Raw genomic sequence first — 16,688 nt, 5'->3', positions numbered from 1 at the left:
GATAGGGGTTTGGGCCTGGAGTTTAGCACCTAGTAAGGCTCAATCAAAGACAATTAATTTATCATTCTAAAACAGTAAAAAAAAGTCCCAACTTAGTTGGTATTACAATGGATCATACTTTCTCACCCCTTCATTTTTTTGGAGCTCATTCCAATGTAATTGACTCACATCTATGCTCTCTATGTAAACTACTTTTAACTGCCCTAATAATGATACGGTACATGTATCATCTTCCCATATAGGAATGTAAACAGTTAAACTTTGAGATCCTTATAATTTCTCTTTCATGTTTACTTTTTTATCCTTCTTTTGAGTCTTCTCTTTGAACATCAAATTTTCTATTCAGCTCTGGTCTTTTCATCAGGAATGCTTGAAAGTCCTCTATTTCATTAAATATCTATTCACACCCCTGAAGGATTATATTCAGTTTAGTTGTAATCCTTGCTCCTTTGCCTTCTGGAATATCATATTCCAAGCCATCCGCTCCTTTAATGTGGAAGCTGCTAAATCTTGTATGATCCTGACTGTGGCTCCACAATATTTGGCTTCTTAAAGTATTTTCTCTTTGTCCTAGGAGCTCTGGAATTTGGCTATAATATTCCTGGGAGTTTCATTTTGGGCTCCCTTTCAGGAGACGATTGGGTGGATTTTTTCAATTTCTATTTTACCCTCTAGATCTAAGATATCAGGGTAGTTTTCCTTGATACTTTCTAGCCAATGGAGTTTATTGAGTGTGTGTGTGTGTGTGTGTGTGTGTGTGTGTGTGTGTGATGATCAAGAACTCATTATCTTTTCCCTCAAACTGTCCCCTCAATACCCAACAATAGTCAATAAACATTTATTAAGTGCCTACAATGTGGCAGGCACTGTGCTAAGTGCTGGGGCTACGAATATGAAAAAAAAATGTCTCTGCCCTCAAAGAGCTTACAATCTAACTTGGGAAGATAATGTCCTAAAGGAAACTGAAAAATGAGAGGAGGTAACTAAGACTGGGGGAGTGGGTCAAAGTCCCAAAGGAGAGAACCCAGGTGGGAAATGAGATATCTGTGCTGAGTTCCTCCTTTTTTTGGAAGGGGGGAAGGCAATTGGGGTTAAGTGACTTGCCCAAGGTCACACAGCTAGTAAGTGTGTCAAGTGTCTGAAGTCGGATTTGAGCTCGAGTCCTCCTGGCTCCAGGACCCGTGCTTTACTCACTGCGCCACCTAGCTGCCCTGAGTTCCCTTCTTAATTGGAGATTTTGGAGTTCATGGCTCCCCCTCTAATAAGAGTGGTAAAAGGCTGTCGCTTTCTCCTGTTAGACTGCAAGCTCCTTGAGATAGCAGTGGCTGTCTTTCTTTTTTCGTATTTGTATCCCCAGTGGTGGGGCATCTAGGTGGCACAGTGGATAGAGCACGAAGCCTGGAGTCGGGAAGACCTGATTTCAAATCCAGCCTCAGACACTGAAGCAGCTGTGTGACCCTGGGCAAGTCACTTCACCGTATTTGCTTCATTTTTCCTCATCTGTCAAATGGGCTGGAAAAGGAAAAGGCAAATTACTTCAGTATCTTTGCCAAGAAAACCCCAAATGGGGTCATGAAGAGTCAGACAGAACAACAATCTCCAGGGGTAAGGATGAGGGGTGACTACCAAGGCTTTCTACCAAACTTTACTATTTTTGTGGAAGACACCATCATCCTCCCTATCAGCCAGGTTCCTTACCTTGGTTTTATGCTCGACTCCTCAATTCACCCTCATGCTGACATGCGCAATCAGAGGCCAATGCTTGCCTTTTTTTTTTTAACCTCCCACTTCATCTCACTGCGTCTCTCCACCCACAGAGCTGTCACCTTGGTTCATGGCCTCAACACCTCTCACTTAGACTTACTGCAGAAACCTCCGAAATGGCCTCTCCCACTCCAGTGCTCCCAGAGCAATCTGCCTTAGGTACAGATCTGACCATTCCACTGGTCTGCTTAACTCCAGTGACTTCCTGTTGTTGTTTCTAGGCTGAAATAGAAAGCCTTCTGTTCGGCTTTCAAAGGTCCTTCACCACATGACCCCAAGTTGGTCTTTCTCGGTCCTCTCGTATATACCGGTGAGAAGGGGAGGCCCCTTGCCTCCAAACCTAGGCTAGCCTCCCATAATTCAGGGACAGCTAGGCTTCCTGGAACCTTCCCAGCCTTGGGGCCGGCTCCGCAAGGATGGGGATGAGTTGGCGTGGGCTAAGTCTCTTTCTTCTCCAATGGGCTTCTAACTTCACCTACACTTACTAGCCACTCCGGGGCACTCCTGCGGAGTTATGTCCTGGCTGTTATGCGGGGGTGGGGAACAGCATCCCGGAGGCTGGAGCGGTCTGCCTCGGTTTCCCCGTATTCCCCCCTCCCCACTGCTTCATAGCAGTGGCTCGCACGTTTCCCTGAAGCAGTTTGCAAGTGGCCAGTGTAGACTGAAGCTTTGGTGGGGAGGTGTGTGTGTGTGTGTGTGTGTGTGTGTGTGTACGCGCGCATAAGAGGCACCTGTTTTCCGCTCGAGCTGCTTTCTAAGTGGGAGGTGACCCGCGGGACCGGAAAAACAGAGGTATTCCGGGCTGGGGGGCAGGGGACCTGGGTTCTCGGCTCTGCCTGCTGGGCGAACTTTGCGCGAGGGGCTTCCCCCGATCTGAACAATGAGACTAATGCCCTGGAGGCAGCGGGCAGGTGGCAGAGCGCTGGAGAGAGGCACCCGGGCGGGGGCGGGGAGGGTGGGATAGTCCCCAGCCATCAGTCTCTTTACATCCTCCCGGCCCCTCCCCGTCCTGGGGCCGCGGGCCCCGAGAAGCCAATGGGGAGCCGGCGTACAGCGGCGCACATCTGGGCCACTGAGCTGGGCGCCGGGCGGCCAATCCCCGGACCCGGCGGCTCGTTCCTCCTCCTCCTCCTCTTCCTCCTCCCTCCCTGGCGCGGTGAGCCCGGGCTGCAGCCAATCGGCGCCGCCGCCCGCGCCGGCCCGGCCACCCCAGCCCCGCCAGCCAGAAGCCCGGCCGCCGCCGCAGCGGCAGCCCCAGCCCCGAGGCGCAGGACCCCGGACAGCCCCGCCAGCCGCGCGCAGGACCCAGCGCCGGGTGAGGACTGGAGGGCTCCCCGCACGCGGGGCGGGTCCGGGGTGGGGGGACAGCCAGCCCGGGGTGGTTCCTGTCCTTCCCGGAGGGATGCTCGGAGACCGAGCCGGCGCAGACAAAGGGGAGAGGCCCGAGAGGGCCGAGGCTGGGCACCCCGGCCGGACAGGGGACCCGCCGAGCCGCCTCCACGTGGGCGCCCCCACCCCGCGCTCGGTCACGGTCACGGTCACTGCCGAGGGGCCGGCCGGTTGGAGCTGCCGCGCTCCGCAGCGCCGGGGGTGAGGAGGCGGGGTGGGCAGAAGTGCCCGCCGTCCCAAGTTCGCCAGCCCCCCCGGTAACCCCCGTCGGCTCTGGCGGTTCAAGGTCCATCCCTCCCTGCCTCGGCCTCAGCCTCTCCCTCCCATGCGTGCCCAGGCTTGACCGCCAGGGGTCCCGGGTCCTGGGCAGCCAGGGTGTCTGGCCAGGGGACAGCCCGCCTGCTTACCTCCAGCTGGCATCACTTCCTGAACAGCAGGGCTGGGACCCAGAACCCGGGGGGGGGCAGGTACGGCGAAGCAGGAGACCTCTACCCTGAGCCTTGGCCTCACCCCATTTGGGGTGGAGGACATCTCCGAACCGGTCCTACTGGCCAGGACTTTTCCATCCACTGACAGTTTGTTTTAAAAGCTCAGATGCCACCCTGCCCTGGGGAGAAGAACCTTTTCTTGAAGGCTCTGAGATGACCAGGCAGCTTCCTGAGCCAGTCCTGTCAGCGGGTCAGAGGTTTGGGATCGGGTCCATCTTTTGCCAGCCCCTTCTGCCTCCCCTCTGGGCTCCGTCCCCGGTGCCCTGGGCCCTGGAAGCCTTTCCTAGCTTCTCCCCCTCCTGTCTCCTTTTGTCCTCGTCTCAGGAGCTGGGTGTTTTCACAGTTCCACCAACTTCCTTGCGGTTCTCACCTGTCTCCTGGCTAGCCACACCTCCTGCTTCTGCCTCTCTTTCCCAGCCCAGGGCTCCCCCAGAGTCGAGAGAGGTGGGCACTTCAGGTCAGACGCTCATCACTTATTGGGGAGAGGGCCGACACGCAGCTCCGCAGCTTTGGTTCCCTCCTTTATATAATGGATAGAGGAGTCTTGGAAAAACACTATCTTTAGCCATTCATCTCCTCCTGGAAATTGAACTTCCTCTCCTGGCTATCCCACTTGTTTCTAGGGATGCTCAGGGAGAGCTTTTGTACCTAGAGGGTGGGGTGGGTGGGGGTGGGATGTCCCTTTTCCCAGGGAGCTGCTCTTTTGCTTTGGATATTTGGCCCCTTAGGTGGGAAGGCACTCATTGATAGGGGCAGAGTCCTTGCCCTATCATTCTTTTTGCCTAATTTGGGAAGGTAAATTCATTTATTTAATATTTATCAAGGCAATATACAGGCTGTTTTGGGGGGGGGCAGGGAGAGATGTAAACCCGAGGTGCTCTCAGGGAGCTTACCGTCTAGTAGGAAGGCATACACGTACAGTATTTTAATACAAATCAGGATGTGCTGAGTCTCACACATAGGGCTCTAGAGGGGCCTTATGAGGGCGGAGAAGGTGACAGAGTAGAATGGGCCCTGGGCCTTGGAGGCAAAGGCCATGAGTTGGAGCCCTAGGTCCATTGCTAGCTGTAGGTGATCTTGTCACGTAAATATACTAAGTCACTTAAATACGCTAAGCTGAATTTTCTTCATCTCTATTTCGCTCTCTTTAAGGGCCTGTGAGATCCTGGCATTGTTCTGGCACAGATTTTAACCCCTCCTTTCCTTCTCGGGTGATTCTTGTCTGTGTTCTCCCACTGCTCTGGAAGCCTTAGGGTCATAGACACTGAGATTTAGCACTGGAAAGGGGTCCAAGCCCCTTGTTTTGGAGGTGACTAAGCGTCATTCTTCATTCTTCTGGCGCTGCTCAGGGTTTCTCTTTTGTCTTTTTTCTTCTCATATGTAAAATGAAGACAATTAAACTTGTAGCTCTGGGCTTGTCGTGGGGGAAGGGCTTGGGAGCAATGTGTGTGCTGCTGTTACTGCTTCTGACTTCTTTGCCCACACAGCCACCACCCTCGTTAAGGCTCCATAACCAGGCTAGTGCAGTGGACTCTGGACTAGTCCGCCTGCCTCTGGTCTCTCTCCTCTCCAAGAGACCATGAAGGTCTTTAGATGCCAAACGGAGGAGTCTGGATTTGATCCCAGAGGAAATAGGGATGTTTGATAAATTAATAAATTTGATAAAGAAACTGGAGTTTTTCGGGCAGGGATGGACCATGGTCAGACCTGTGCTTTAGTGAGACCTATTAAGCAGTTATGTGGTACTCTTTCCTATGCATTATCCCTGCTTAACATTAATAATAGTGATGAGGGCTAGCATTTATATGGGGGCAGCTAGATGACGAAGTAGGGAGAGTGCTGGGCCTGGGGTCAGGAAGACTCATCTTTCTGAGTTCAAATCTGGCCTTAGACACTTACTAGCTTGATGACCCTGGGCAAGTCACTTCACCCTGTTTGCCTCAGTTTCCTCATCTGTAAAATAAGCTGCAGAAGTAAATGGCAAACCACTCCAGTATCTCTGCCATGAAAACCCTAAATGGGGTCATGAAGAGTCAGACGTGGCTGAGAAACAACTGAATAACTACAAAACAAAAGCATTTATATTGTGTTTTATGTGTGTTATTTCATCGGGTCCTCATAACAGTCCTGAGAGCCAGATGCATTATTATCTCTGTTTTGCAGATGAGGAAACTGAGGCTGAGAAAAGTTAAGTGACTTGCCCGAGGTCGAACAGCTAGTATTTATTCTTAGCTCACCCCTCCCCCGTCTCTTAGAATCCCAAACATCCTTCATGTCTCAGCTCCGTAATTCCCTCCCACCCCAGATGACTTTGACTTCCCTGTACACAGTCTCCCCAAGAGAATGTGAGCTCTTTGAGGACAGGGACAGTTTCATTTTTGTCTTTGTGTCTATCCCCAGTGCCTGGTAAACAATAGGCACTTATTGAATGTGTTGAGTGAATCATTTGGTGGGGGGAGATCAGAGAAGATTTTGTGGATTAGGTGGTATTTGTGCTAGATGGTGCAGTGGGTAGAGCGCTGGGCCTGGAGTCGGGAAGACCTGAGTTCAAATCCGGCCTCAGACATTTCCTAGCTCTGTAACCATGGGCAAATCACTTAACCCTGTTTGCCTCAGTTTCTCCAGTTGTAAAATACAATAAGAAGGAAATGGCAAACCACTCTTGTATCTTTGCCAAGAAAACCCCACATGGGCTCGCTGAGAGTTGGAACATGACTGAAATGACTGAACAGCAAAAAATTACAGTGTTAGGGGTGTACGTTGGGGGCAACGGACAACAGGAAGGGGCTCACTTCCAGTTTATTATTCTTTCTTCTTCACCGTAGTGGTCTTGGTTTCTCTAAAACCCAGATTGATCAGTAACCTTGATTATCACTGGCCGGGGAGATCATGGTGTCATAGATTTACATCTGGAAGGGACTTTGGAGGCCCTTGGGTCCAGCTCCGTTATTTCACAGATGCGGAAACTGAGATACGGAAAGGTCAAGTGATTTGCCCAAGGTCTCTCAGCCAAGTCCTTGGTTACTACATTGGGAAGGGAACTTCGAGTCTTTCACCTACTAAAACATTTTTTTTGAGGAGGTGATCTGAATGGGTGAGAGAGCTCTCCCATCGTGGAAATTCCTCCACTAACGCAGATGAACTGCTCAGCAAAGCCTATATGGGGATTTGCTTCGCTGTTTCTGTATCCCTGGCATGTTCTTGGTCCATAGCAGTCACTGAGTGCCCCAACTCTTCACCAGCGGACGCGATCGCAAGGGGCATATGGTTCCCATTTTCCTTTCAGAATGCTTTCTGCGCCAGTGTTTTTCTGGGTGAATGCTATTTCAGGTTTCCCTTTGAGTCAGAGAGCTTCTTATTTATATTTGTTTTATAAGGGTAGGGTTGTTTTGGGTGTTTTGGCTTTTTCGAAATAAGTTACCCTCCATCTGGTCTGAATTAGTGCATGTGGATAGGGAGGTTCATTAGGTTTTGTTTCCAGAGTCTATGGGCCCATTCCTTGATCTCTTCTCTCTCTCTCTCTCTCTCTCTCTCTCTCTCTCTCTCTCTCTCTCTCTCTCTCTCTCTCTCTCTCTCTCACTCTCTCTCCCCCCCCTCCCCCTCCCTTCCTCTCTCTTTCTCTCCCTCCCTCCCTCTCTTTCTCTCTCCTCTCTCTCCTTTTCTTCCTTCTTTTCCTTCCCTCTCTTTCTTCCTCCTTTCTTTTTTCTTTCTTTTCCTCTTTCCTGCTTTCTCTTCTCTCCTTCCCTTTCCCTCCCTTCCTCTCCTCTTCTTTTGCCTTTCTCTCCTTCTTTCCCTCCCTCTCTCCTCTCTTCATTCCTCTCCTCTCTTCTCTTCTCTTTATTCCTCTCCTCGTCCCTTCCCTCTCCTCTTCCTTTCCCTCTCCTCCTCATCTCCCTCTTTCCTCCAGTTGGATGTTTATAGAGGAATCCTAGGCCTGGGAGGGATTTGCCTGGTCATCTTGTCCATCCTGCTGCCTCACAGTAGCACTGAGCCTAAACTAGCCTTGATCTGGAGTAGCCTTTGTATGATGAAAACAAACAAACAAAAACCCAGCAACTCCCCAACACTTTTCTTTTCCCCTTGATTTCAGGGGGTGGAGAGTCCAGTGACTTGGCCTTTTTCCTCTCCACGAAGGTTATGAAGATCTTTGGGAGAGATCTGAGAGCCGGGTTTGCTCAGTCCCCCTCTCCTGGCCAGTGTGGCCCTTCTGGAACGGCTTCCATGTGGGGCATCGGAAAGAAGACTGAGTTTGGAATGAGGGGACCTGAGTTCAAAGTCCAGCTCTATGACCCAGGGCCTCAGGTTCCTCATCTGAAAACTGGAGGTGTAGGCCTTGATGACCTCCGGGGTCCCTTCTGGCTCTGAGTCTGTGATTCTATGATACTATAAGGCACAACCTTTATAGTTGGTCCTCAGTTTCCTCATCTGTAAAATGGGGGGGAGATAGACTCATGGACTCCGAGGCCCCTTTCTGGTTCTACCTCTAAAATACTGAAATCCTCTGAATTTTAAGTCCATGATCCCTTATTCAGGGCGATAACAAAGAGCCAACAGCTCGGTGGTCGGGGATGGGTTTTCTTTTGGCAGGGGAGGTGGAGGCTGAAGGGACATTGCTCCATGCTGATCATTTGATGACCAGAGTGAACTGGTCTGTGTTAAGGAGGCCCAACCATTTCCCCAGGGACTCAGGCCAGAGATGCTTCCCCTTTTGCTAGGCTACACAGCCTCCCCCACCAACAGAACAAAAGGTAATAATTCTTTAAATAAAGCCTTTAAGGTTTACAGAATGCTCTACAGGATGGCCAGGTAGCCCAGTGGATAGAGCTGGGGGCCTGGAGTCAGGAAGACCTGGGTCCAAATCTAGCCTCAAATACTTCCTAGCTGTGTGACCCTGGGCGAGTCATTCAACCTTTTTCTTCCTCTGTTTCTTCAAGTGTATGATGGGATGATAAAATCGCCTCCCTCTTAGGACTGTTAACAGGGATCAGATGAGTTAATATTTATCAGGCTCTTAGCACAATGCCTGGCACACTGTAGGCGGTTAATGAATACTCACTCTCTTCCCGCTTCCCCTTTATTTGATCCTTATAACAGCCCTGGGAAGGATGAGGAAACAAGCTGAGAGGGGGACAATAGGAATCATTTCCTTCTTTGTATTTGCATCCCCAGGGCCTACAACAGTGCCGGTCTGGAACATAGTAGGTGATTAATAAATGCTTGTCCATTGATTGACAAGTGACTTGTCCAGGGTCACACAGCTAGGAAGGGTCTGTGTCAGGATTCAAACTCAGGCCCCAGACGGCTTCACTTCCAGTGCCCACTGTACCATCTTGTTGCTTCTACTCCTTAGGCTCCTAGCTCTAAGGGAGCTAGAAGGGAATCAGAGTCATGAGCTTAGAGGTAAAGGGACCTCAGAAGCCTTTTTGAGTCCAACCCTCTCGTTTTACAGATGAAGAAACTAGTCTAGAGTTGGCCATTGAGTCCAGACCCCTCTGGGGAAACTGATGGGGGAGGGCAGAGATGGGGGGGATGGTTGTAGCACTTGGGAAGGTCCTCAGAGGTCATTAACCCTCTACTGATGAAGCCATGTGACTTACTCATGGTCACACAGCTAGCAAATGTCAGACCTGGAATTTGAACCCAGCAAAGGTTTCCAAATGACATGGTCTAATTATTGGGAAATCAGCTTTGGAGGGGCATTTCTAAGGTCTCTCTTCTCCCCCCAACCCCTAAACTGAGTGACTTCAGGTCATACAGCTAGCATCAAGTGTCTGAGACTGGATTTAAATCAAGTCCTCCTGACTCCAGGGCCAGCACTCTATCCAACCTAGCTCCCTAGAGTCCTGCTGGAGAGAGGGTCTTGCTCTGCTCCCTGAGACCCCTAGGGAGGGAGGGAGCTGCTTTAATGGTCGATGCTTTTGAACCTCCTAGGTGTTCCCCTTCCTCCATTAGGTTTTTTTTTTGGTGGCATCCTGGAGCTATGGTTTGAGTTCAGATCTTGGCTTTCTCACTTACTACCTGTGGGACCTTGGGCTAGTCATTTTCCTCTTGGTCTCAGTTTCCTCCCCTGCAAAATGAGGGGCTGAATCGCAGTGTGGATGAGTGGGAAGAGGACAGAATTTAGAGTCAGGACTTGGATTTGAATCCTACCTTTGTCCTATATCACCTGTGTGTAATAAGCCGAGTCATTTCACTTTCCTTCCCCAATGAGGGAGTTGGACTGGACCAAGGGTCCTCAACCTATTTTTGTGTCACAGAGCCCATTGACAGGCTGGTAGAAACTCTAGGCCCTTTCTCAACATTGACTTTATAAATATTTAAAGGAAATGCCGAATTTCAGTTAGAGGTCAGTAAAAAGCAAAGACATAATTTTTCCCATCCAAGTTCATGGATGTCCTTGCTGGGACAGTTGAAAGAGCATTGAATTTGGAGTCAGAAGACCCAAGTTCTAATCCTGCTTCTGACACTTTCCAAGCAGACTTGGGCAAGTCTTTTCCTTCTGGCCTCAGTTTCCCCTTGTATAAAACAGGTTGGATTGCATGTGCAGTGGAAAGAGCTCTGGGCCTGTTTTTAGTAGTAGAGATTGTCTCATTCCATGTACTTGTATCCCCAGTGCCTTGCACGATCCCTGACATGTTTGTTGCACAGTCATTTTTTGGTTGTGTCTGATGCTTTGTGACCTCATTTGGAGTTTTCTTTGCAGAGATACTGGAGTGGTTTGCTATTTCCTTCTCCAGCTCATTTGACAGATGAGGAAACTGAGGCAAACAGGGTGAAGTGACTCGCCCAGGGTCACCCAGGTAGGAAGTGTCTGAGGCCGGATTTGAACTCAGGAAGATGAGTCTTTCTGATTCCCAGACCAGTGCACTATGGCACCACCTAGCTGCCCCTGCCTGACACACAGTAGGCACTTCATAAATCAGCTGGAATCAGGGGACCTGCCTGGGTTCAGATTCCACTCTTGCCACTAACTATGTGAATCATTTCACCTTGCAGCTTCAGTTTCCTCATGATCATAAAATGAGGGGGTGGGCTGGGTGGCCCCAAGGGTTTGCTAGACTATAAGCTTGTGGAGAGCAGAGGTTGTTTAATTCTTTGTCTTTGTAACCAAAATGCCTGACACGTACACAGCAGGGGCTTAATAAATGCTTATTGACTGATTTGGAAGAGGTTGGGAAGGCATCGCTCAACAAGCATTTATTATCGATCACTATGTGTCAGGCGCTGTAGGAGAACAGAGAATGAAACATTCCCTCCTTGGAATGAGCTCACAGTGCAATGGAGCAGATCGCATGTACTTATAGAGATTACGTACGTATGTATGTATATATATACACACACACACATATGTAGCATAAATGTGAAATATATAATAAATGTAATGTATTTATTTGTAAACATACACATATTTATTGTGGAACAAGTACAAATGTATACAAAGGATTTTCCTGGAAGAAGACTGCAGAATGGGGGCACCCAAGGGTGGCTGGCCAGGCCGGGGACTGAGCCAGGGACCTGGATGTTGCCTTGAGCCGGAAGCCCCTGGAGAATTGCTTGGGGAGCCCTTTGGAAAAGAAAGATTCGGGAAACCTCCCCTCCCCCCTTCAGAAAGGAGAAAGCCGTTCTTGAGACTCTGTTGTATCCTTTTCTGAAAGCAGCAGAACAACTATTTTTGTATGTCCTCTTTTTATCCCGACTTTCTGTAAATAGTAGAGACAGCTAGAAGAAACAGCTATAGAGATAAGATAATAAATCCTGGCAGAATGGGACAACCGGTGAAGAAACCCCGGGGGAGGGCAGAGGGTGGGGGAGGTGGAGACAGGGAGGGATTGAGCCCAGGTGACGTGGTTGGGGATGAGGGTGATGTAACATAGCTATCCTCAGGAGAGTCCCTAACATCGCTCCATTGGCACTTCTCCAAAGCCCTGGGAGAGGAGTGTTGTTAAGCTCATTTTTACAGATGGGGAAACTGAGGCCTGGAAAGGCAAAGTAACTTGCCCACGGTCACAGTCAGCTGCTAAGTGTCAGAGAGCAAGACAATGTTAAAATGAAAATCACAATCCTGGTGGCGCCCAACTCACAGGGCTGTTGGTGAGAATCGGATAAACTAGTGAATGGAAAGAGCGTTTTTGCCAACTTCGAAGTCCTATGTAGAATCATGATTATTATTAATTAATATTCCCAGAGGATCCTACTGATTTAGAGCTGGAGGAGACTTCAGAGGCCATCGAGGCCAGCCCCTTATTTTACAGATGAGGAAACAGGCCCAGAGAGCTTAACTGATTTACTTGCCCGAAGGTGGGATTTGTACCTAGGTCAGGAGGAGCTCTTCTGTGGGGCTCATCAGAAACCGCCCTGCTCCCATCCATCTTGTTTCTGGGGCTCAGGCTTCTGTGCTTGTGAAGAGAAGTTGGCCCCCCTCCTCTTCCTCTTCTCCTCTCCCTCCCACGTCCCCTCTCCCTCTCCCTCCATTCTCCCCCCTCTCTCTGCCTCCTCTTTCTCCCTCTGCCCAGCACTTGGGAAGCTTTCTGCCTGAGGCTGGCAATAGTTTGGGCAGCTCCAGCCTTGGCACTCCAAACAGCAGTGTTGAGGGCGGGCTGTGAGTGGGCACGGGCTGCCTGAAGACTCTACCGAGGCACCTTCCAGTTCCGAGTTGCCAGGCAATGGGTATATGCCTGTGTGAGAGGAATTCATTCTTTTCATCTTTAGCTTCCTTTTGTGTGTGTGGGCACACATCTTGTTCTCAGGAAAGCCCCGTGGCCTCTTTCAGCTGGCAGGAGGGGGCAGGGGATGGATCGGGTAAGTGGGAGGGAGAATAAAAGCTAGTCCTCCTCTCTCCCGAGCCCCATCTCTGCAGGCTGTAGGGCCTCCAGCCAGCTCTCTTGGGCCTGGCTTCGGTGTTTCCTCGGGGGGGGGGGGGGAGGGGGCAGGGGGGCAGCCCTGGGTGCCAGTATTTAATCATCAATGGGGCAATAATACTGATAACCAGTTTTCCCACAGGGCATGGTAGTCTTTTCAGGAGGAGGACATAGGAGCTTCTTCTCCAGACTTGGTGTGGTATGGAGAAAGGGGTTCATTTTAAGAGTGCCTGATTTCTGACATGGTGGGCAAAGCCCTAGATCTGGAGTCTGGAAGACCTGCGTTCAAATTCTACCTCAAACCTTCTCTGGCTCTGTGTTTCTGTGCAAGCCACTCACTGGTTTTTGAAGACTACCAATGATATCTTGGATGCTGGGGTGGCTGAGCTTGGAAGGTTCTACCGCAGGTCGGGCACAAATATTCCCGTAGAACATGGAGATGTCTTTGGATTGGCACAGTTCACGTTTCCTTTGAGCCACTGCACTTCTGCTTTGCTCAGAGAGCATAGCGCCTTCTCTGATGTGGACACAACATACTGGGCGGTCCTGGGCCAGGGTCTCCAATGTCTCACAGTCGATTCCAAGATTCTTCAGAGACACCTTGAAAGTGTCCTTGTATCACTTCTTCCTACCTCTGTGTAAGCACCTGCCTAGTGAGAGTTCTCCTTAAAATAATCTTTTAGGCAAATATACATCTGGCTTTGGAACAACATGGCCAGCCCATTGGAGTTTCACTCTGTGCCATGGAGTTTGAATGCTTGGCAGGTCAGCTCAAGAAAGGTCCTCCGTGTGTGGTCCCTTATCTCGGAGGATAATAGATATAGAACTGGAAGGAGGCCCGTTGCAGGACAATGAGGCAGACGGAGGTCTGTTGGCTTAGAGGATCTTTCCTGGCTCTAGAGATGGGAAGGATGTCAGAGATCCTCTAGGCTGACCCACCCATTTATAAGGAATTTGAGGCCCAGGGAAGTTAAATGACGTCTGGTGTCACCTAGGTGGTAAGATCACGGGTGAGATTTGAACCCAGGACCTCCGACTCCAAAGCCAGGGTTCTTTGTACCTCCTGTGTCTACAGTAAGGATCAAATGAGGTGTGTTCACCAGTCTCCAAGCTCTACACACCAGAAACTATTATAGTTACTATCGGCCATTTCCGTTATTTTACAGCTGGCCCCAAACACATTCCTTTAACTGTCCTTACCCTACCCTTAAAAAAAAGAAAAAAGCTAGAGGAAGTTTTGGCTTCAGGAGGGCCTGGGAGATCCAGAATGTGTGTTCTCTTGTTAGCTCAGTGTAAGGCGGTAAGGCAGGAGGTTGTCCCTCCTGGTGGCCTGGAGGTTTGCAGGTGGCTGCTTGTTTTCCTTGGAAAGATGCCTTTGGAAGGAGCCAACAGAGCCTTGGCCCGGAGCTTGGGCTTGGAATGCATTTTGTTGGTGTCTTTGGGCTTGTTCCTATGGAGTGAGGGTAACTCATGCAAAACAAGGTATAATCTGAAGAGGAAACCAGGGGAGTGGGTGAAATGAGCCAAGGCTGGGAGGGGTCTTACAGGGATTTGGAGGACCCAGGTCCCAATCCGAGCTCCGGCATTTAGTCCCTCGGTTACCTTGGGAGAGTTGCTTCACCAACTGGGACTCAGTTTCCCGAGCCGTAGAAGAAAGAGGGTTGGACCAGATGGTCCCTAAGGTTTCTTCCAGATCCAAATCTATCAAATGCCTTGTTTTTCTTTTTTTAAAAATATTTTGAGGCTTTTTTTAAACACCAAATTCAGTGTCCTTTTCAATAACCTCCTCATTTTTTAAAAAAAAAAATTAGTTTTTTTAATGAAGAAAAATCTCTCCATTTCCTTCCTCCCTAAATGAAAAAAAGAAGAGAAATAAAACCCTTGTAACACATAGACATAGCCAGGCACACAAAGTCCAGAACCGGCAATGACTGAAAATGTGTATTTCATTCTGTACCTTGTCTCCATCATCTCTCTGTCAAGGGCAGGGCAGATACTCCATCATCCATCCTCTGGAATCATGGCTGGTCATTGCGTCTTTCAAAGGGCAGTCCCGTCATTTTATAACGACAGCCAGCTGTTATTATTATCATGGCTATTATCGTTATCTTCAGGGCCGTGTTTGGTTAGTATGATTGTACGTGTTTCATTCTTACCGATTTCTTCTATTTAACATTGTTGAAGTCATTATACATTTCATTTTTCTGATTCTGCCTTGTTTCCTGCTGCATCAGTTTGTAGGACCATAAAGCTAGAGCTGGGAGGGACCTCAGAAGCATCTAGTCTGACACTGATTTTATAGATGACAAAGCTGAGACCTAGAGAGGTTAAGTGACTTGCTTAAGATTAGACAGGTAGCAAGTGGCAGACCTGGGTTTGAACTCAGGTGTTATAATTTAATTCAGTATACTTTGTAATGTAACAGTTGGTTTGCTTATGGTTACAGAGGTAGTAAGTGGCAGAAGTGAGATTTGAATCCAGATCCTCTGGCTCCAGAGTCAGTGCTTTTTCTACCATATTTTACTGCCTGCCTGTTTTCTATCAGTTTTCTGATGTTTCTCTGAATTCTTTATATCCATCATTTCTTAATAGTGTAGCTTATCTGGGTATGGTACCCATACTCCACTTCTCTCTCTCTGGGCTGGCACATTTACCCTCAACCAGAACCCACACTGAAAGGTATTAAGATGTTTCACCAGAGCATAGGATAGCCATGGGTGCCATCACTTAGCTACCACTCATCTTTCAAGATCCTAGGGATAACACTGGTATAAGGAGATTATTCTTCTATTACTTGACGCTGTAGCTTCTGAGCCCCTACTGGTGTGCTTCCCATCTATACATAATTAGTCCCAGTGACATTGACTCTTAAACATGAAACGTGTTAAAGAGGCAAAAACAAGAATAATATTTACTCATTAGAAGGCAAAATCATGGATAATAGAAAGATCACAGTCCACCCCTAAACCTGGATCATATATATACTCCTACGTCAGTGAACACAGTGACTGTGACAGGGAAATGGGCACACACTTACAGGAACATAGCAACAAAGTCCATGAAGTGGGAAACCCACATACTGGGACAATTTATGACTAGACTGAGCTCTCTAGTGAACATTCTGTACCTCTCTGCTAGAATTTCCCCTTTTGCTCCTCATAGCTCTTCTGCTTTTCTGCCACTTTTGGGGCTGCTGAAGTAGTGTCAAGCTCTTTTAGCACATAGCTATCCATGGCAGGGCGCTGAGAAAGTGTTACTCTTTTTTAGCAAAATTTCTCGGCACTACATCCTTTCAGTGTAAAGCAGTTCCCTTAAGTCTGGAATCTGCCTGGAGGTAATAAGGAATCACTGAAGCTTTCTGAGCAGGGGAATGATATGGTGAGAGCCATACTTTAGGAATATCACTTTTAGCAGCTCCGTGGTACCTTGTTTCCTTCAATTCAATAAGTAGGCTATATGATTTGAATGCCTAGTTCTATGCTAGCATTATTTGGGGAGGAGAAAGAGGAGAGGAACAAGCATTTATTAAGTGCCTACCATGTGCTAGACACTTTACCAAGTGCTTTACCAATATTATCTCATTTGATCCTCACAACCTTAAGATATAGGCACTATTATTATCTTCATTTTACAACTGAGGAAACTGAGACAGACAGAGGTTAAGTGACTCACTCACGGTCACTCACTAAGTGTCTGAGGCTTGATTGAATGCACATCTTCTTGATGTCAGAGCCAGCGCTCTATCCAATGTGCCACCTAGCAGTCAAAAATAATAGCTGCTGGATTTCAGAAAAACCTGGAAAGACTTATATGAACTGATGCTGACTGAAGTGAGCAGAACCAGGAGAACATCGTACACAGTAACAGCAACATTGTGTGATGATCAACTATGAATAACTTAGCTCTTCTTAGCAACACAATAATCTATGACAACTCCAAAAGACTTATGATGAAAAATGCTATCCACATCCAGAGAAAGAGCTATGGAGTCTGAATGCAGATCAAAACATACTATTTTCTCTCTCCCTCTCTTTTTTCTTTCTCATGATTTTCCCCTTTTGTTCTGATTCTTCTTTCACTCATGTGGAAATATGTTTAATATGATTGTACAAGTATAAACTATATCTGATTGCTTGCTGTCTTGGGGAGGGGGGATGGGAGGGAGGGAGGGAAAAAAATTTGGAACTCA

The 16,688-nt window shown here is 48.5% G+C and overlaps 1 protein-coding gene across 4 annotated transcripts in view; it reads left to right on the top strand.

The window, feature by feature from the left end:
• Window positions 1–2,958: 2,958 nt before the first annotated feature.
• The window catches only part of CAMKK2 (calcium/calmodulin dependent protein kinase kinase 2), a 65,356-nt gene continuing 51,626 nt past the window's right edge, over window positions 2,959–16,688 (top strand). The window contains exon 1 of one of the 4 annotated variants that reach the window (XM_036754781.1): window positions 2,959–3,079. The gene's annotated coding sequence lies outside the window, so the exon portion shown is untranslated. The remainder of the gene's footprint in view (window positions 3,080–16,688) is intronic. The other 3 variants (XM_036754789.1, XM_036754763.1, XM_036754771.1) reach the window with 3 other exon arrangements.

Source organism: Trichosurus vulpecula, chromosome 1 (assembly GCF_011100635.1).
Source record: "Trichosurus vulpecula isolate mTriVul1 chromosome 1, mTriVul1.pri, whole genome shotgun sequence".
NCBI classification, from domain to species: Eukaryota; Metazoa; Chordata; class Mammalia; order Diprotodontia; family Phalangeridae; genus Trichosurus; species Trichosurus vulpecula.
This window is presented reverse-complemented; position numbering and strand designations above follow the sequence as displayed.